The following is a 21,790-nucleotide window of genomic DNA, read 5'->3' on the forward strand; positions in this document are numbered from 1 at the left end:
GTACCAGCCTGACTCAGATACTTACTTTCTAGTAACATTGTCATGACAATGACAAAATAATGTCAAAGAGACATATATACAGATTTCTTTCCTTTCAGGCTCAGAGCCTGAAGGAGTGATGCCCACGGTTTTAATTTTGTTGGATGTACCATGACAAGACTGGCAGCTTCTGTGAATCCACTGGAGGGAGAAAATTTGAGTGACAATGTGAACATTGGTTTGGGTGTGGGATTCTTGGATAGTGTGCTCTCTCTGTCTGTCTGTCTCTCTGTCTCTGTCTCTGTCTCTCCTCACCTTTTTCTCTCCTTTCTCTCTCCTCTTGTTGTATTCTCTTGACTGCTGCTAAACTATTAATCATTCATCCTGAACTTAAAACTCAGAGATGATATAGCAGATAAAGTAAGTACATGCATGCAGTCAACCCAATTTGATCCCCAATACCTTATAAGCTCTCCTAGTTCTGCCAAGAAGGATTCCTTAGTCCTAGAAAAAACCCTGAGCACCACTACCAAAAATCAAACCAACCAAAAGTACTCATAAAGCTTTAACTGTACACTCTTATTTTGTTTGTTTTGGGACCACACTTAGTGGTGCTCAGGGCTTATTCCTGGCATGGCTTAGGGACCAGTTGGGTGCCAGGTATCAAACTCAGGTTGTCCATATGCAAGGTAAATACATTATCTACTGTACTATCTCTTTGGGCCTAAGTATATAACTCTTCATTATCTACAAATACAGTTGAATATTTGTATTCCTGAGTTTTCATAGAGCAGTAGAATATCCTTTCTCTGGGGGTAGATTGCCCCAGAATTAGGGTTAACATTTTTCATCTTGAAATTTAGTTTAGTTTTATTTTTGACTGGAAAGTAAAGAAAAAATATTTTTCTCTCTGGGGTCCTCTTCTGGGCTGGGTCAGTTATTGAGAATTTCAGTTTCCAAGAACATCTCTGAGGGTGTCCTGTGACTGACCATATGGTAAAGACAGGGGCTGGAGTAATAGCACAGTGGTAGAGCATTTGCCTTGCACATGGCAGACCCGGGACAGACCCAGGTTTGATTACCAGCATCCCATATGGTCCCTGAGCCTGCCAGGAGTAACCCCTGAGTGCTGCTGGGTATGGCCTCAAAATAAACAAACAAACAAAAATAAACAAAAAGAACTTAGAAATGTACTGTGGTTATCTCATGCAGAAAACACCCTTCACTTACCTTGTGATTGGAAATAAGAGCAGAGAGATGCCTCCTTTATGAAGTGTTATCAATCAACTTGAAATTCAGAATGTAGACAAGACTAAGCTGGTTGGGATTTAAAAATGAATCCTGCACAAGTTCTGGCCTAATTAGGAAAAACAGAGGAATCAACAGATTAAAGCCGAGAGATGAGTTTTCATTGTGGTTGATGGAAGATTGGAAGTTGTGGCTTAGAGGCAGAGCAATTTTAAGATTCCCCAATTTCCCAATTTCCTTGACTGATAGTGTCAGATGGTCTTGCCCACCAAGGCCAAGTTATCATTGGCTACAGTGATGGATGGTTATGTCCCAAGGCATAGGCCCATTGAAACTGCCCATTGCATGATCTAGAATGGGTCAGACCATATGTTTTTCATGGGTCTAGAAGATCACCAGGAATGAAAATCTATGGATTCTTCCCTCAAAGCAGATGAGGACTCACAACCTCTCTATATTATGAGGATCTCTGGGAAGAAGAGCTCAAGTTCATGGACCTGGTTCAGGTGTTCCAGTAAACTCAAAACTATCTTAGTTCTCAAACCTGATGATTTGATCAATCAAAAAAGAGGGGGGGGGGAGTCAGAACAGTGGCACAAGCAGTAAGGCATCTGCCTTGCCCGAGCTAGCCTAGGACAGACCTCAGTTCGATCTCCCGGTGTCCCATATGGTCCCCCAAGACAGGAGCAATTTCTGAGCACATAGTTAGGAGTCACCCCTGAGCATCACCAGGTGTGACCCCAAAACAAAAACAAGACTAGAAAGCAAAGGGCTGAGTGGATTTGTTTTTAGGAAGAGGGCAAAAAGTACTTCTGTCTTAGGGTAAGGGGAAGGATGCCACTGAAAAGGAAAATGGACCAAATTGATAATACAATGGGTAGAGCCTTTGATGATGGGTAAGGCCAATTCATTTGACTGAGTACAGAACAAGGGACAACCCCTAAGCACTGCTGGGTAGGGCCCCCAAACAAAAACAATAAAAAAAATTGGGAGGGCTAGAGTGATAGCAGAGCAGTAGGGGGTTTGCCTTGCACGTGGCTGACCCAGGATGGACCTGGTTTGATTCCAGAAGTCCAATATGGTCCCACTAGCCAGGAACAATTTCTGAGCGCATAGCCAGGAGAAACTCTTGAGCATCACTGGGTGTGGCCCCAAACCAAACAAAAAACCCGAAAACCTCCGACATTTTGGAAAAGTACAATGAGGTTGATATTAGCCTTGCACGGGCTAACCAGGGTTCAATCCCCGACATCCCATGTGATCCCCTGAACACTGCAGGGTATGGACCAAAACCAAAGAAACCGAACATCACCATAAGAGAAAATGGTAGTTGTGAAAGGAGAGCCTCCTCCTTTGAACAAAACAGCCACATTCCACCAAGGCTTGAGCCTGGAATTCTTTGGACTTTTCCTCACAAAGTGGCAATGACTTTTATTGTAATTATCTTCACATTCACTCAGTTTTGTTGGAGGCTTGAAAGGCAGGTAGAGGACAAGCTTTAGTCTTGAAGAGTTGTAACTTCATGGTGACCCTGGCCCTGGGGCACTATAAAGAATATTGGGGGGCCAGAAAGAAAGCATGGCAGTAGGGCGTTTGCCTCGCATGCAGAAGAAGGACAGCGGTTCAAATCCTGGCATCCCATATAGTCCCCCGAGCTTGCCAGGAGCGATTTCTGTTCATATAACAATTATCTTTTCGTATTGAACATCTGTGGTGCCTCTCATTTCCAGAGCTGGTAGAAATTGTTAAAAAAAACCATGGAACAGCATTTCATTCCAGTGGAGGTAGGTCTGTGGATATGCTTTTGTTTTCTATTCCAGAAAATTCTAAGGCCTTGGAGAGCTCACTGGGGACTTCATTTTTTTAAATTATTATTAAGAATAAAATAAAACAAAAGAGCCCCAACAAAGTATAACCCAGGAATTGGGTTTTTCCGCCATTTTTATATCTTTCTAGCCTACCCCAAATCCCCATTTACTGTTTTCCAGTGCATAATTGTCACCACCATGTGATTACCATACCCTCTTTTTTCTATCCCAAAACTTTTTTATTATTTAAACAACTTTATTACATACATGATTGTGTTTGGGTTTCAGTCATGTAAAGAACACCACCCATCACCAGTGCAACATTCCCATCACCAATGTCCCAAATCTCCCTCCTCCCCACCCAACACCCGCCTGTACTCTAGACAGGCTTTCTATTTCCCTCGTACATTCTCTTTATTAGGATAGTTCAAAACGTAGTTATTTCTCTAACTAAACTCATCCCTGTTTGTGGTGAGCTTCAAGAGGTGAGCTGTAACTTCCAGCTCTTTTCTCTTTTGTGTCTGAAAGTTATTATTGCAAGAATGTCTTTCATTTTTCTTAAAACCCATAGATGAGTGACACCATTCTGCGTCTTTCTCTCTCTCTGACTTATTTCACTCAGCATAATAGATTCCGTGTACATCCATGTATAGGAAAATTTCATGACTTCATCTCTCCTGATGGCTGCATAATATTCCATTGTGTATATGTACCACAGTTTCTTTAGCCATTCATCTGTTGAAGGGTATCCACTAGGCCTCTTTCTTCCATTTCTCTCCTCAGGTCTAGTATATTCTTGTTGGGTTTCAGTCTGGTTGACCTATCCAGTGTTGACAAAGCCGTGTTGAGGTCCCCTACAATTATTGTGTTATTGATATTATTTTTCAGATTTGTCAACAATTGTATTAAATATTTTGCTGGACCCTCATTCGGTGCATATATGTTTAGGAGAGTGATTTCTTCCTGCTCTACATACCCCTTGAGTAATATAAAATGTCCATCGTAGTAGGTCAAATACAGAGGGGATCACATATTCTAGCCACCCTGGGGGGGAGGGAAGAGGAAATGGGAGGTAGGTCAAAAACGGAGGTGTAGGGAGGACAATTTAGGGATGGGAATCCCCCCTGATTTTATGTAAATATGTACCTAGAATATTATTGTCAACAATATGTAAGCCACTATGATCAAAATAAAAATTATATATATAATAAAAAAAAAGTCCATCGTTGTCCCTTACAACCTTCCTGAATATAAAGTTTCCATTATCTGATATTGGTATGGCCACTCCAGCTTTTTTATGGGTGTTGTGTGCTTGGATAATTTTCCTCCAGCCTTTTATTTTGAGTCTATGTTTGTTCTGACTATTCAGGTATGTTTCTTGTAGGCAGCAGAAGGTTGGATTGAGTTTTTTGATCCATTTAGCCACTCTGTGTCTCTTAACTGGTGCATTAGTCCATTGACATTGAGAGAAAGAATTGTCCTGGGATTTAATGCCATCTTCATATCGAAATTTGGTGTGTCTTTTGGTTAGTCTTGTTTTAAATTAGGTCATTCAGTTTTTCTCTTAAGACTGGTTTTGAGTCTGTAAAGTTTCTGAGCTGTTTTTTGTCTGTGAAACCATGTATTCTTCCGTCAAACCGGAAAGTGAGTTTTGCTGGGTACAGTATTCTAGGTGAAGCATTCATTTCATTCAGTCTTGTCACAATGTCCCACCACTGCTTTCTGGCCTTGAGTGTTTCTGGTGACAGGTCTGCTGTAAATCTCAAGGATGCTCCCTTGAATGTAATTTTCCTTTTTGATCTTGCTGTTTTCAGAATTCTGTCTCTATCTGTGGGATTCGTCATTGTGACTAAGATGTGTCTTGGGGTATTTTTTCTGGGGTCTCTTTTGGTTGGTACTCTTCGAGCATGCAGGATTTGATCACATATATTCTTTAGCTCTGGAAGTTTCTCTTTAATGATGTTCTTGACCGTTGATTCTTCCTGGAAATTTTCTTCCTAGGTCTCTGGGACTCCAGTGATTCTTAAATTGTTTCTGTTGAGCTTATCATAGACTTCTATTTTCATCTGTTCCCATTTTTTGACTAATTTTTCCATTGTCTGTTCATTTGCTTTAAGTTTTTTTCCAATCTCTCCTGCTGTATGGAATTGTTACTTATCTCATCTTCCACAGCACCAATTCTATTCACAGCTTCTGTTACCCTTTCCCAGAGCTTATCCATTTTGTCATTCACTTCGTTTACTGAGTTTTTCAGGCCTGTTAGTTGACATGTTATTTCAGTTTGGAGTTTTGTGATATCTGTCTTCATATTTTCTTAGTTCTTGTTAGTGTTCTGTTCAACTCGATCCATGGTTTCTTTGAGTTCTTTGAGCATCTTTCATATTGCTTGTCTAAAGTCCTTATCTGAGAGGTTGATTAGTTGGTTGGTCATTATCTGGTCATCAGAATTGTCATCTTCATTCTCTATGTCTGATGCTGGCCTGCATTGTTTCCCCATTGTCACACTTGTATTGTGGGTTTTTCTATGTGTTGTGGTGGTATTCTTTGGCTAAAAGATGTATGCAGCCACATTCCTCTGGCTCCACCCTTTCTGGGTGGGTCGACTTGCCTCCAAGGGAGGGGAGTCCTCCGTGGATAAAGCCTCTCACAGGATCAGATCTTAGGCCTGAGCATGTAGCAGAGAAGACAGTCCGGAGAGAAATGCTGGGCTTCAGTGATCCAGCACAGTTCTTAGTGTGATTTTTTTCTTCTTGTTGCAATGGTGTTCTTTCCTTAGAAAGAGCACATGGCCGCTCTGCTTCACTACGCGGCTGTGTTCTTCTGGAGCCTCTTTTCGGCCCACTCCCAAGAGTTTCACGTGACAGGACAGGAGACAGACACACACAAGCAGCACTCACAATTTTTCACAGTCCTGTCCCGAAACTTTTTATTTATTTATTTTTTGCCTTGAATAAAACTTTGCATTAAAGCAAAAGAAGAAAGAAAAGCTTTATGTAATGGTTATACTGAACTCCCCCTCCCCCAATCCATGTTGATTAATTATACTATGAAATATAGTATCTATCATTGTCAGCCCGCTTAAATTCTGTTATAATATTTTTTGGGGGGTTGGGGAACACATTGCAATGCTCAGGAATTATTCCTGAATGGTGATTAGGGAATCATACAGGGTGCTGGGATTGAACCCGGGTCAGCCGAGAGCAAGGCAAACACCCTGTCTTCTATGCCGTCACTCTAAACCCTGTTGTTGAGGTCTTGCTTGACTTCCCTTACCTCCCTGCTCTGCATCCCGCTTAAATGCTCATCTGTATAATGGTCCTAAAGGACAATAATGTCCTTTCCTCAGGATTGTATGGAAGAGTCAATGAATTTATGAAGGTAAAAATGCTTCTCTCAAACCCTTAATAAACATATGTTTATTCTTAGTTGTAGCGGAACATTTTGTCAGCCCTACAGGAATCACATTGTTAAGCTGCTTCAGAAATTTCTCCAAGTCTGAGTTGTCCATTCTGAATGCATTAACTAAGCAAATGAGCTCTTCGGAGTTGGTAGCGTCCTTGGTTTAAAAGCATCTGTTTATGACTTTTTTAAAAAAAGAAAAAATATAGTCTCTTTCGTTCCTGAATATTTTAATATAAATGATTTTTCTCCATGCACATCATAAATGACATTAAAAGAACAATCTGTTTTTCTTTCTCTATATTATGAACCAACATTCTGTTCATTTACAAATGTTGCAAACATTGATTATTTGGAATCCAGATGGGAATCTCCCTGAAGACTCAGAATATCATTAAAACTCAATTGTCAGGATCTGTTATTAAAATCAATGTAGCAGAGATGAAAAAAATACACACAGAAAGCCGAACAATTTCCATGGCATTGTAATCTCTCACAAGTACTTTTTGTAGTCTGTTAATCTTGAAGGAGAAATATATTGAATTTTCTAGAATAATCAAACACTCTTAAGGTAAATGCTTGTCCCAAATATATTTATTCCATCATAGACTCCTTACTTCTCCAGTACTCTCTTACGAGCAACTCCAGAATTAAGTTTGCTTTATCATCATTTGGATGGGGCATCATTAGGTTTTGGACCACACACAGCAATCTCAGTGAATATTTTTGGCTCTGTGTTCAAGGTGTCCCTGTGAGTTGCCAAGGATCAATCTGGGGTCAGCTACATGCAAGGCCTTTACCTCTTGTGTTATATCTCCTGCCTCTATTTGATCTGTCTTAAGAAAATTAACAAAGATAGAGGACATGGTCTACACAGCTATACATTCCTTTCACGGTTGTGTTTGTGTGGGGTGCGGGTTTGATCTGATGGCTGAGCTCTTGTGTGTCCCTCCAACACCCACAGTCAATACCTGACTGTGCCTCCTTTTCATTTCTCTCCTTTATAGGATTTCCTGTTGTCTTTTCTTTCTGACTACATACATTTCTCTTAGGAAGCACTGTAAATGGAATTTTTTGTTTGCAAGGGGCACATTTCTAGCCCAGGTGGGCTGAGATGGAATTTTTTAATTCACATTCTTCTAAGAACTTGGGGGCTCAGTTGCTTCTGTATAAAATGGACCCTTTATTATTTAGGTAATTGCCAGTTTTTCATTTGAATAAGGCTCAGGTGTATTGCTCAGCAGGGTAAATGTCTCCCCAACCCCTTTTCTTTGTTTTTGTTGTTACAGACACCAGGGATCACACACTAGGGTGCAGTGCTCACCCAGACTTGGGTGTTCATTGCAGAACAGTTCATCTGAGACACTCAGAAGATGGGGGTAGTACCAGGGGTCAAACATTGAGCCCCATTTGGAATCTCTTTCTTCAGACTCAAATAGTAAAAAGGAAACATTCTAGTGGTTTTTATGATGCTTCCTCTGAGTAGGGAGTATATTTTGTGACCAATGAGAGGTGTTTTGTTTACTTGTTTATTTATGGGTTACACTTGGCAATACTCAGGGCTTACTCCTAACACAGCACTTAGTACTCACTCCTGACATCCTCACTGGACCCAGATAGGATGCCGGGGATCGAACCTGGGTTGGCCACGTGTAAAGCTAGTACCCTCCTAGCACAGAAGATCTTTTTCTAAGAACCCCTGAAAAGTTGTTCATTCCCACTTTTCTTATTGGTTGCAGCAATTCTGATATAATAGGGTGCTTAATAACAATCCAGGGGCACTCCTTGGTCATATTTTATTTTTTTGTTTTTGTTTTTGTTTTTGGGTCTCACCCGGCAGTTGCTCAGGAGTTACTCCTGGCTCCCTGCTCAGAAGTTGCTCTTAGCAAGCACGGGGGACCATATGGGACGCCGGGATTCAAACCGATGACCTTCTGCATGAGAGGCAAATGCCTTACCTCCATGCTATCTTTCCGGCCCCACATATTTTATATTCAAATGAAGTAGCATGTGCTTTGGTATTTTATTGCTTAAGCACCTTTGTAGCTCACCTATGCGGAATGAGGTAGTCATAGGAAGAATTTTTAGAAATGACGCTTGAGGGGAAGTTATGTTGGTTTATAGCATCATATCGGTTTGTGGTGTACCACCTCTTAAATCAACACCCAAATACGGGCTAGGAAGATAGTACAGGAATCAGGAATGATTCCTGAGCACAAAATAAGCCCTGAGCACCCCTGAATGTGGCCCTTTACCCTACCCAAGTCAACAGCTGCATTTGTTACCTTCAGTACACCACCAACTTTCTATTCTTGTGTCGTTGGCATCTTTAATAACCTTGTTTCTCCTTTTTTTCCCTTCCCTTCTTGGAACCTCTGCTGTATTCTTTTCATCTAAAAAAATGCTCTTTGATTTGTTTAGTTTGTCCATGTGCTCAGAAAATCACTGCCCTAAGTCATCAGACAGTGTTTGCCTTCTGCTCATTGACTTCACTAAGCATTAAAGATCTTCAAAGTCCTATCCTTGGCAAATGATAGGATTTCTTTTTTTATAGCTGTTTATCGCCTTCACATTTCATTTTGTAGCTAGACCACAGGTTTCTATGCTAATCTTTGGACACGAAGGATATTATCAGTTATTGGCTGTTAGGAATAACTGTGTGATGAACATACCTCTTTTTTTTAGTGTTTTCGTATCTTTGAAAGAAAACCCCAGAAGTGAGGTACCCAGATTATATAGGACAGGGGTCTTCAAACTTTTTAAAGTGGGGGCCGGATTACGACGGTCTCTTAGAGAGCTGGAGGGCCGGACTATATGAGCTACTAATTCCTACTCACACTGCACATATCTTATATAAATAAAATGAAAACCATTTATAAATAAACATCACGCACCAGTATTTCAATGGGAACTGTGGGCCTGCTTTTGGCTAATGAGATGGTCAGTGTCCGGTTCCATGTTTGTCACTGCCAGCCATAACAAGTGATGCAAGTGGGCATCAGTTAATCTTGATCTGGTTGGAGATTTCAGATGTTTCATTCTTGAAAAAGTCTGTTCACAGGCATAAGTGCTACCAAAGATGGTTACCATTTTGAGTGCATGGTTCCTGATATTTGGATATGTCTCAGAGGGGAGAGATGCATAGAAATTCAAAAGGTTACTTGACTTAAATGCGTCTTTCAGAGAGTCACAATTCTGCAGTTCTGCCAGTTTCATTTGGTACATTGTAAGGACATTTTCAATCTCAACAGAAAATGGGTTACGAAGAAGCTGTATGTCCTGTTCATGGAGACGAAGCTCTTTGAATCTAAATTGAAACTCCTTTTGCAACAATTCTAGTGAAGCCAGACATGTTTCCTTTGGGAATGCAACCAATGGTTTGTCCGCTGACAGGTTTTGAGTTGTTGGTAGATGACTGGTTTTCCTCCTGTACTTGTTTGATGAGAAGACCTAATTTTACTTCAAATGCTTTCACATGCGATGCCATATCACAGATGAGCCTCCCCTTGCCTTGGAGTTGCAGATTGAAACTTGAGTAGCTCTGTTATATCTGTCAGAAAGGCAAGGTGCCATTTCCATTCTGCATCATTGAGCTCTGGTACTTCTTGGTTTTTTGAAAGTAGAAAAGCTGTAATCTGCAGAAGTAAGTCATAGAAACGTTTCAAAACTCTCCCTCTACTCAGCCAATGGACTTCTGTGTGGGTACAGAACATCTTCATGGGCAACATTTACCTCAGATAGAAATTTCTGAAATTGTCTGTGGTTTAGTGCATGAGTTCTAATGTAATTAACACAAGATACCACAATTTTCATAACAGAGTCCCACTTCAGTGATTTACAACACAGCGCTTGTTGGTGGATGAGGCAGTGTATGGCAACTGGATGAGGATGGTTATGTTTGTCCATCTCTTGTGTAATGTGAGCAATTACTCCTCTCTTAGACCCCACCATGCTAGGAGCACCATCAGTTGTTACACTGACTAGTTTAACCCAGTCCAGCTCCAAACCATTCACAGTTTGGCAAACCTTTTCAAATATATCCACTCCTGTGGTTGTACCTTTGATACTTGGCAGTGCAGTCACTCTTCTGTGACTTCAAAATACTCATTTGTCCCACACATATTAATGAGAAGTTGGGCAGAATCACGAACATCATTGCTTTCGTCGAGTGCCAAGGAAAAATAGCAAAGTTTCTTTGCAGAGTTTTGCAAATGGTGCAGCAAATTTTCTCCCATTTCTTCAATCCTTCATGTCATTGTAACTCCTGAAAGGCTCACTGTACTAAATAAATCGGCCTTCTCTGGACATATCTCTTTGGCAACAGAAATAAGGCATTCTTTAACAAATTCTCCCTCCACAAATGGTTTGCCATTGCGCGCTATTAGCTTGGCAACTTGAAAATTTGCCCACAGTGAGGAAGTATTTAACTGCTTCTGCTTCACAAAAGTATTTTGCTGAGTCGTCAGTGTATGTTTCAGTTGTAATATTTTATCTTTTCTCACTTCTCCAACCAAACAATCATATTTATCTTTATGTTGAGTTTGATAGTGGCGTCGCAAATTGTATTCTTTTTTTTTTTTTTTTTTTTTGGTTTTTGGGTCACACCTGGCGGTGCTCAGGGGTTACTCCTGGCTGTCTGCTCAGAAATAGCTCCTGGCAGGCACGGGGGACCATATGGGACACCGGGATTCGAACCAACCACCTTTGGTCCTGGATCGGCTGCTTGCAAGGCAAACGCCGCTGTGCTATCTCTCCGGGCCCGCAAATTGTATTCTTTGAACACAGCAACTATATTCTGGCATTTCAGACACACAGCTTTTTCTTTGTACCGCATAAAAAAGTAATTGTAAGTCCACTGTTCTTTGAATATCCTACACTCGCTGTCAATTTTTCTTTTTATTGACATCATTATTTTCTAGGGATTCCAAACTGATATTAGTGAAATACAAATATGTGTGTATATATACACATAGTCTATGAACCCCCATTAGTCCCTGATGTGAACACTTACTCCTTGCAGGCTTTTCTAAGCAGACCAGCTCAGTCCCTGATAGTTCAGTTATATCTCCCTATATAATGCCCAAATTGATATGTTCGGAATCAGCATGTGAACACTGAAAAGGAATTGCAAAATGTGCAATTTTCAATGTAATTCCTTTAAAATGCTTCAGCATCGAACCCCTAATTTTCCACATGGGCTTTTCAGCACCAAACCCCTAACCTCCCAACCACCGCCCACCTCCTAAGTTTGATTTCAGCACTGAAGGCCTCACCACCCCAAAGGGGAATTTTCATATGAGTCACCCACAGCCCAATCTGGAAGAACCCCCATCTGGCAAAAATTTATTTCTATGGCACTTTTGACTGACCTTTGGCAGTGGAGGAAGTGGAGGAAAACCTCACTGACAGGCAGGCACAGCACACAGACACCACATTGCCTGGGGGTGGAGCAGGCGCCTTTTTACATCATATAGTCACCCACATGTGGTACTCCTCGCCACGCTGCGTCAGGCTCCCTCCAGTGATGTCATCAGCAATGTGCGCGCCAAGCGCCAGGCGCAAGGGCGCATCAGTGTCCCTCTCACTGCCCTCACGCCCACCCTCCCAGCACACAACATGCCCTGGGCGGAGGCGGTTGACGTCATCCCTGAGAAACCGTGACACTGAGTGTATATGCTGACAGGTTTCTTGGCAACCAAACAGCGCTAGCTGCTGATAGGCCGGATCAGACTCCTCTGCGGGCCGTAGTTTGAAGACCCCTGATATAGGATCTTTATGCCAATTTCTCTCATGGAACATCCATTCCCCTTCACACTAATGGTTTTTCAGGTTTTCTTTTTTTTGACATCCTTTCCAATATTTACTGCCCCATGTCATGTCTCTTTGATAATAGATATTCGAAGGGGAGTGAGGTGATAACCTTATTGCTATCTTGCTTAGCAAGAAATTGCTCATCCTGGGTAGATGAGAAGACCAATTTCAAAGGTGTTAAGAAACACTTCTGAGGGGTGAAAGCAACTTGCCTTTCAAGTTATTGAGCTGGGTTCAATCCCCAGTACTCTATACAGTCCCTGAACCTGCCAGGAGCAAGCCCTGAGCGCTATTGTGTGTTGTCCCCAAACATAAACAAAAACAAAAGCAAAAGAAATGCCCCCTTAGGTTTCCTGCCCTCAAAATCTGCATGCTCAACCCTGACTCAATTTCCCAGATAGAACGTAGATAAGAAGCTAGTGAGTTAGAAGTGAGAATTTCTTGAGGCTGGAGAGATAATACAGTGGTAAGTCTCTTGCTTTGCATGTGGTTGGCTGACCTGAGTTTTCTATATCTGGCATTCCATATAATCCCCTGAGCACCACCAGGAGTAATTCCTGCATGCAGAGCCGTGAGTAACCTCTACGTTTCCACCGGATATGGCTCAACACCAAATCAAAACAAACTGAAGTGGAGCTGCCCATCACTTTTAAAAGTTAGCCTTCCTAGGCTAATACATTCCAGTATGTTAAAGAAAGAGAACTGTTTGCAACCTTCTATGAAAACTTGTATCTTTTAAGCAATTCCTCACAAAATTGCATAAATCACATCCTTGAAACTTGGCAAATGTCAACATTCTGGATTGATGGGGCTCTTAGTGGCCGCTTTGAAGTGACTTCATTTTGACAGTGTTCCTAGTTTCCTTCCTCCCCCCATACCTGGTGGTGCTCAGAAATCACTTGTGGCAGATTCTGGGAACCATATGTGATGCTGGAAATTGAACTTGGGTTAGCTACGTGCAAGACAAATTTCCTACTGGCTATGCTATAGCTCCAGCTCCACGATGTTCCTAGTTTCAATCGCTCACTGGGTGGTGTTTAGAGGAAAGACAATCTGTTCGTAAGATGAGCTGTTTGTAAAATACAGACCACCCACCCCCCTTTTAAGAAACTGGCCTTCACCCTTGGTTTGGAGGGTTTTAAGATCTCCCGAATCCAGTTTCTGACAGTCTTGCTTGGATTTATTTCACTGGCAAATCGGAGTTTCAGGCATTCCTGCAGGAAGGAGTCAAGTTTGCTTCCTTGGCTGCCCACAGCACATTGGCAGTTCATTATTTACATATTGGGAGAGAATCCTGCCAACCCAAGCCAGAGTGGGTGACTTGTTAGGACAAGCTGACTACTTTGTCTGCAGCAAATTTGGAACACCGACCTTTGCCAAAGGACTTTGTCTTCAGTTCATTACTGAGCCACATGTAAATGTATAGAAATGCATATTCGGACTGGAAAAACAGCACAGGGGTTTAGGAGCTTGCCTTGCACATGGTCTGATCCCTGGTGCCCTATATGATGGTCCCCCAAGTAATGCCTGGTACTACTGATCTCTTGAGTATTACTGGGTTTGATCTAAAAAGAAAAAAAAAAAAGAAAAAATGGCAAATTGTTCTTTGCTGCATAAGTAAACACATTTAGAAGCTGGGATAAGAGTACTGTGGGGAGGATACTTGCCTTGGATGTGGCTGACCTGGGCTTGATCTCTGACATCTCATGTGATCCCGGAGCACCGCCAAGCTTAATTTCTGAGTGCAGAACTAGCAGTTATCCCTGAACATTGCAGGCTATGGCTCAAAACCCAAACCAAACTAAGCCAATAAAATAAATAAAATAAAATGAAGTAAGCATGTTCAGACACTTCCTTTCCATCTTCATCAGTGGAGACCATCACTGCCCTTTCATGCACGTTGCCTGTGCACCTATTGCTGTGGAGTCTTCTGAATGGTCCAGTGACATAGTGACAGGATGGCCTCTCTCACTTGTCTGCTTTGTCACTTTGGTGTCACTTCATTGGCTGTGTGGCACCATGTGGCTCAATGTTTCCATTTGGTGATGGTTAACTTATGAGAAACTTTGATGGTTTCTCCAAGGCAGCTGGCAGGACTGGTGTGTCAAGGGTATAGTTCTGTAAAGCTAAGCTAGCCTGTGCTTTGTTAGAGGAATACATATTGGAGCCAGAATGCTTGTTCAATGAGGTGAAGATATGCTCTGTATGCAGAAGGTCAGAGTATTGATGCTTGGCACTTGGTGGGTTCCCAAGGACTGTGCAAGAGCCAGGTTTAACCTGAGCACTGTCTTGTAGAACCCCCAAACAAAATCAAAACAGAAAACAAGGAGCTGTAGTGATAGCACAGTTGTAAGGCATTTGCCTTGCATGTCGCCAACACAGGACGGACCCCGGTTCGAATCCCAGCATCCCATATGGTCCCTTGAGTCTGCCAGGAGCGACTTCTGAGTGCAGAGCCTGAGCACTGCCGGGTGCGACCCAAAAACCAAAACAAAAAAATAAAACAAAAGAAACAAAACAAAACAAAAAATATGGATTGGCATACCATATCCCTGGTCATACCACCAGGAGTTATCGCTTAGCACAGATCCAAGAGTAAACCCTGAGCATTACTAGTTATGGCTTTGAAACAAAACAAATAAAATACCATCCATTCACAGGTTTCATCCAGCACTATGTGTGGCCTCCTGAGTACAAAAATGATCCATGAGCACAGAGCCAAGAATTTGCTCTGAGCACCTCTGGGTATTTCTCCAACACAAAAATCAAGTCATTAACCCCCCAAATCACTTTGTCTATATACTCATTTGATATAATACAGCCCTTGGTATCAGTGGATCCTACTCTGAGACTGGTCCACTCTTCTTTCTGGGGAGGCTGTTTGGTTCTCTCCTACAAGGTCTTCCCAGGCCCCCAGCTAGCTCCTTTAGGTTGGAGGAGTTTTCTGTGTTTGATGGGCAAGGAAAACGGGGGCTGTGGAAGTGTCGATTTTGGAAACAGCCACTAGATTAAAGCCCACATTCCACTTGGCCCTCACTCAGGGTGACCTGACCAGAAACTCTCTTTTCTTCCTTCCCAGGTCCAATGGAATCAATTTTCTCTCTGCCACAGTTAAGGGTCTTAATAGAATTTTCAGGGTTCCTGTAGGTGAAGTGCTTCTTGTAGAAGGACCCTGAGAGGGGACATGACTTGTTCAGAGATATTGAACCTCATTTATAGTCTTTTTTTCTTTTTTATTCTTTTTTGGGGGGGGGGTGGGGGCATACCTGGGAGACCCATAACTCTGTGCTCAGAAGACTATATGCCTATTTAAAGGATCAAGTGAACTTGTGTAGCTCAGTTGCAAAACAATACCCTTAACCTATAGTATCTGACTCACAGACTCAATTTTTTTGTCTTTAAAACATTTATTTAAAAGTTGTTGTTGTTTTTACCATATCTAGTGGTGCTTAAGGCCTTCTTCCTATCTGTGCTCAGGAGGTATTGTGTGGTTCTGGGAAACATGGGTCAGGTCAGCCACAGCACCTCCTTACACCCTGCGCTATCTCCCTGTCCCCCAGATTTAGTTTTAATGAAAGTTTATAAGCTTCCATCACATGGTGAAGTAGGGTTTAGGGCTTGTGGGTTTTAAAGACTGGGGGCTTTTGATCTTTGTCTCATAGTGTGTTCGTAACCTTCTCAAAGATCCAACATAAATGTCTGATCACGCCACATGCTTTTTAGTTATACTTAATTTACAGTGCAGCATGGGTCTCGTGGCTTTTTGCTTCAGATATTCCCTGCAAGCTCCCCATGTTACGTTCCTGTTTTCTAAGCTGATCACCCACAGAGGCTTTTTAGAGTTAGCCAAGAGGCCCTCCCGTTCCTCATGAGGATCTGAAATATCTCGGTCTTGTGTCTTTGGATCATAGCCGCAGCACTCTCTAAGAGTTGTTTTCTGTACAGGCACAGATATTCTCTTAAAAAAGTTTTTTCTGGACTCGAGAAATCATACAGTGCGAAGGTGCTTGTTCTGTATGTAGCTGACCCAGGTTGATAATCAATCCTCAAATTCCAAAACCAGGACACCAGAGAGACTCGGGTCTTGAAGCAAATGCTGATGTAGGAAACAATCCACACACACTGAAGGGGGTGGAACAGGTTCAGGAATCTCAACAAATCAAACCTTTAGTTCCTAAGAAGCAGGAAGCTCAGTGGGGGAAGTTGGGAAATGCAAGAGAGCATTTTCCTGAGATCCAGAATATTTATTAGGAAGAATCTAACCACACCCCAGGGTGGAGAACAAGTATTCTAAACAGCAATCTAAGGTGCTACATTCAAAGATGTTTCCAACGGGGGCTGGAGAGGTAGCATGGAGGCAGGACATTTGCCTTGCACACAGAAGGACCGTGGTTTGAATCCCGGCATCCCATATAGTCCCCCGAGCCTGCCAGAAGCCATTTCTGAGCATAGAGCCAGGAGTAATCACTGAACACTGCCAGGTGTGACCCAAAGTCATCCCCCCCTCCCCAAAGGTGTTTCCAACCAATGAGTAGAGTAGCAAGGTGCAAACTGAGTGGGGTGGCATCCAGTTAATCCAACACTAGGTTGCATTCATAAAGCCACCCGGAGCATTACCAGGAGTGATCTTAGAACATAGAGCTAGGGGTAAGCTCTGAGTATAGCTCTGAGACCTGGGTGCAGCAAGAGAACCCCCAAAGCCAACAATAGAACCAAACAGGAGTTTTCATCAATTCTTAGGATTTTCTTCTTTGGGATAATTTTTTGGGAGGTGGGGAGAAGGATTGATCCCACACCTGGCAGTGCTCAGAGGATATTCCTGGCTCTGCACTTAGGAATGACTTTCCTGGAAGGTCAGGGGAACCTATGAGATGCTAGGGACCAAACCTGGTTTGCTGGGTGCATATGAGCTAATAAGCACTTTCCTTCTGTACAGTTATGCTGACCTTGAGATGATTTTGGAAATACTGAAACAGGTCAGTCCTTTGCCATTATGTTTAGTGGGTCGATTGAGCCACAAACTCACTTTTAGCCTGGGTTCAGCCTCAATCAGGCCCAACTATGTTTGGGTGAAGGAGAGGGAGCCTGAAATTCACTGGACTTGCTCTCCTGAAGGCTCTGGACCCACCTGTCCTTCTACCTGCTTCCTCTTTGCCTCCTCCTGCCCCCCTGTCTTGTCCTTCCCACTTCCTACCTTTCCATTTCCTATGGCCACTGTCAAGCCCAAAAACCAGAATAGTCGCCTCAAGATAGAAAATGCAGCTGCTTGATGAGTGCTCTTTAGTGGCATAAGCAAGTCCAGATTCTTCTTTGAGATCCACACCCTTTGGTAGTCGGCTAACCTGGGCCCCAGGGGTGCGCACATGCCATACCCCTCTCCTGGCACATGCAGCACCTTCTCCACCCACCCAAGTAATGCCTGTCACAGCCTTGGCATCCTTGTTAATCTGCACAAACACTTTGCTGTGGTTGTTGTTTTTTGATTTTGGGGGATACACAGCAGCGCCCAGGGGCTACTCCTGGCTCTGCACTCAGAAATCTTAGGGGACCATATGGGATGCTGGGATTCGAACCACCATCCTTCTGCATGTAAGGCAAATGCCTTACTTCCATGCTATCTCTCTGGCCCAGGAGGGTGGGGGTAACTCCTGACTTGCATTCACGAATCACTCTGGACAGTGCTCAGGATACAAATGGGATGTGGGCAATTGAACTAGGGTCAGCCCTGTGCAAGTCAAGTGCCCTACCTGCTGTGCTATCATTCTAGCTTCCCAATGGAATTTTTGTAAAAGTTTGAGTTTTAATTAGGTAATGGGAGAATTGTATTTAATCTTTAATTGTGATAAAAACTATTGTGAGGAATTTTTTTTTTTTGAGGGCCACACCAATGGTGCATTTGGGTCACTCTTAGCTCTGCACTTAGGAATCACTTTTGGCGGTGCTCAGGGAACCATATGGGATGCCGAAGATTAAACCCATTATACCATCTCCAGCCAATTTCTTCCTCATGCCCCGGATCTTACAGAAGATAATTCCATTTCATAGAGATCTTGGCTTCAAGAAACCACAGTCGTTTTTATTTTGGGAAGAGTTGATCATGTGCCCCATTGAAGATACAGGAAGCCCGTTTAGAGTTTGCAGGGAAAGGGCCGCCCTGAGCCTTGGGCTGCATTCTTAGACAAATTATGGCAAAGCCCAGGCTCTGTTCAGTCATGTTGAAGCGCATGCTTAAAAACATCATCATCATTGTGGTGGTTTTTATGTTTTGTTTTCTTCCTTTTTCCTGCAACTGGACTTTGATAAGATTTTTAAGAAAATAGAGGGGCTTTTCAGGAAGCATTGGGGGAGGGGAATGGGCATCCGTGGAAGGGGCGACTCTTGGGGGACCTGACAGAATCTTTTCCAGCTCTTGTCCCTGTTCAGTAAAGAAGAAAGGAGGAGTCTCTGGTGATTGTCTGGTCTTGCTTTTTGTCCTCCTGCTCTCCAGTTTCTCCTCTTCCTACATCGCCCTCTCTGCTAGTCACCTCCCCAGCTGACTTCCTTTTCACTGGTTCTTTCTTGGAGCCAGACTGTCTTTCATTCTGGCTCAGTTTTCTATATTATTTAATGTCATTTGCTACACCCTCAAGAACACTTTGGGTTCCCAATATAATAAAAGGGAATTGTTTGTGGATAGATTTAAAAAAAGCAATGTTTTTCTGAAGAAATAATATAATCTTTGAGTCTTATGATTCACTTGGAGTTTACTAGTTTCCTTGGGCTATATCACCTTGGGTAAGTCAAGGTTTATTTTGGGGGAATTTGGGCCATACCTGGTCGTATGATCACTCCTGGTGGTGCTCAAGGGACCATTTGTGGTGTTGTGCAAGGCAAGTGCTTTCAGCCCTGCATTCTCTCTGGTTTCCAAACTTCTCTTGAATTATTCCAAGATATTCATCTGTGCTAAACCAAATATTTACAGTCAACTGATACGTTATGAACATCAGCGCCATTCTCTTTCTTGCCCTTCTCTTTCACACATGGACCACTCTGATGAGCAGTACTTGTCTGGACCAGAAATTGGATGAGTTTGGAAATTCAAAACATTGATAACAGGCCTATCTGTTATCAGAATTTACTAGGATTGAAAACGTTCTTTTTTCAATCAACTTTAATATTAAGTGTCCATACCCACATTAAAAAATAATCACAATTATGTTCTTACTTCTTTCTTTCCTTTTTTGGTTTTGGGTCACATCCATAGGTTCAGGGGTTACTCTTGGTTCTGTGCTCAGAAATCACCACTGGCAGGCTCAGGGGATCATATGGGATGCCAGGATTCGAACCACCATCTGTCTTGGGTTGGCCACGTCCAAGGAAAATGCCCTATTACTGTGCTATCTCTCTGGCCCCCTTATTTCTTTGGGTTTGTGGACCATACCCTGCTGTGCTTAGAATTTACTTCTAGCTTTCTGTTCAGAAATCATTTCTGGTGAAGGTCAGAGGACCCTAAGTGGTACTCAGGGGACCACATGTGGAAATGGACACAGTCCATTGCATGTAAGGCAAACAACATACCTGCTATACTGCTTCTTATAGCTGAGCATGTTCTTAATCTAACACAGTTGACTTATTTATTTTATTTTTCATATATTTTATTTTTGGGGGTTTGGGCCATATCCAGTGATGCTCAGGGGTTATTCCTGGCTCTGCACTCTGAAATCACTTCATGCAGGCTCTTGTGGCAACAATATGTGATGCTGAGGATTGAACCCGGATCCGCAAGACAAGTGCCCTACTTATTGTGTTGTTGCTCTCTCCCCAACATTCTTTCTTACTTGTTAGTTGTTTGGCTGAATTGATTCTAACCAGACCCACAATTTTGAGGCTGATGTGGCTAAGAAAAAGTGACTTTATTTCCTCAATGAAAGAGATTCTCCTGGGCTCAAGAGATAATTAAAACAAGGGAGATACTTACTTTGCATGATGAGGCTGACCTAGGTTCAATCATCAATACTCAAGCACTGTTTGAATGATCCCTGAGCACAGAGCTGGGAGTAAACTCTGGCCAATGCCGAGTGTGTGTGTGTGTGTGTGTGTGTGTGTGTGTGAGAGAGAGAGAGAGAGAGAGAGAGATTCAGTGATGCTCAAATTCTGTGCCTCAGTCTGCACTCAGGAATTACCCCTGGTATTACTTGGGGGACCATATGGGATGCTGGGGATCAAACCCAGGTGAGGCATATACAGAGCAAGCATTCTTACCTCTAGCTCTTGACCCTTAAGTTTTGAAGATTGCTTCCATTACCTCATCTCCTCAATTTTCCAGCCACCATGACTTGTTTCCATCACCACTCTGCTCACTTCTCCATCTTTGCTATCATTTAGATAGGCAGCCCTGGCTGAAGGAGTGAAATGAAAGTGGCCTTTTCTTGTTTGGGGGTTACATAGAATAGAGGAAGGGATCTATGACTCCCCAGCTAAAGAGTGGCTGTAACTCAGCAACCCTTTGAACAACACATTTGCCTTTGTTTGTAGTGAACCGGTTGTCAAAGCAGTGGGTCCTATGGACTATGTCCTTAGTGTGTGATGCTATGATCATCCCGAATGAGCAGTTTGTGTGAAAGATCATTTAGTAGAACAGTTAGACATCATTTTGATGGCTAATCATTGGCGAAGGCCATGCCTTTCTGTAATCCCGAAGACTGGAAGTTCAGGGAGCACTAAAATCAATGCTGCCTCCCTTCTGCCAATGGTGACATTTCAATTATAGTTGAACAATAATGTTTTTATTCTCTAAGCGTTATAGTCCACTGGGAAGGCAAGCACTGGTCATTTCCTATTGTCTGAGGTACTTTGGTGACAGCCTTGAGAATAGGGGTCCCATCTTTTTATTTATTTATTTATTTATTTATTTATTTATTTATTTATTTATTTATTTATTTATTTATTTATTTATTTATTTTTGCTTTTTGAGCCACACCTAGTGATGCTCAGGGGTTACTTCTGGGTATGCACTCAGAAATTGCTCCTAGCTTGGGGGACCATATGGGATGCTGGGGGGATTGAACAGTGATCCATCCTAACTTAGCACAATCAAGGCAAATGCCCTACTACTTATGCCACTGCTCCAGCCCCCCATCTTAACTATTTTTTCTTTTGTATATTTTTGGGGGCTTTTTAAGTGCTGCTCAGGTGCCCGTCTGGAAATTCTCAGCCAGGCTAGCTTATGATTTGGTTGCAAGGGCGCACATCTGTCCCCTTATGATGCTGGGGACTTTCAGGGCCATTTCTAGCAATGGTTGGGGATCAGCCAAGGCTATGCTTGTAGGGGGACCATGTGCTGGAAATTGAACTCACATCGGGCACATGCATGAGTTATTGTATATCTGGAGCCCCTGAGCTCCTTTGTGATGCCTCTTAGTCAAGTCATGCTCTTATTCAGTGCCTTGTTTATGTTCCATACTTGTGGGTTGTGTAATTAGAGGGTTCAGAGAAGCACAAGAAATTGGGCCAAGGGTTTTTAATATAGCGTTTGAAATTTCATGGTTATCTTGTATAAACTAGGC

The 21,790-nt window shown here is 42.6% G+C and overlaps 1 protein-coding gene across 1 annotated transcript in view; it reads left to right on the plus strand.

Annotated features, from left to right (window-relative positions):
* Positions 1-324: 324 nt before the first annotated feature.
* TIAM1 (TIAM Rac1 associated GEF 1) overlaps positions 325-21,790 on the plus strand; it is a 216,051-nt gene continuing 194,585 nt past the window's right edge. The window contains 1 exon segment of the mRNA XM_049785846.1: positions 325-399. The gene's annotated coding sequence lies outside the window, so the exon portion shown is untranslated.

This window comes from Suncus etruscus, chromosome 13 (assembly GCF_024139225.1).
Source record: "Suncus etruscus isolate mSunEtr1 chromosome 13, mSunEtr1.pri.cur, whole genome shotgun sequence".
Lineage (NCBI taxonomy): Eukaryota > Metazoa > Chordata > Mammalia > Eulipotyphla > Soricidae > Suncus > Suncus etruscus.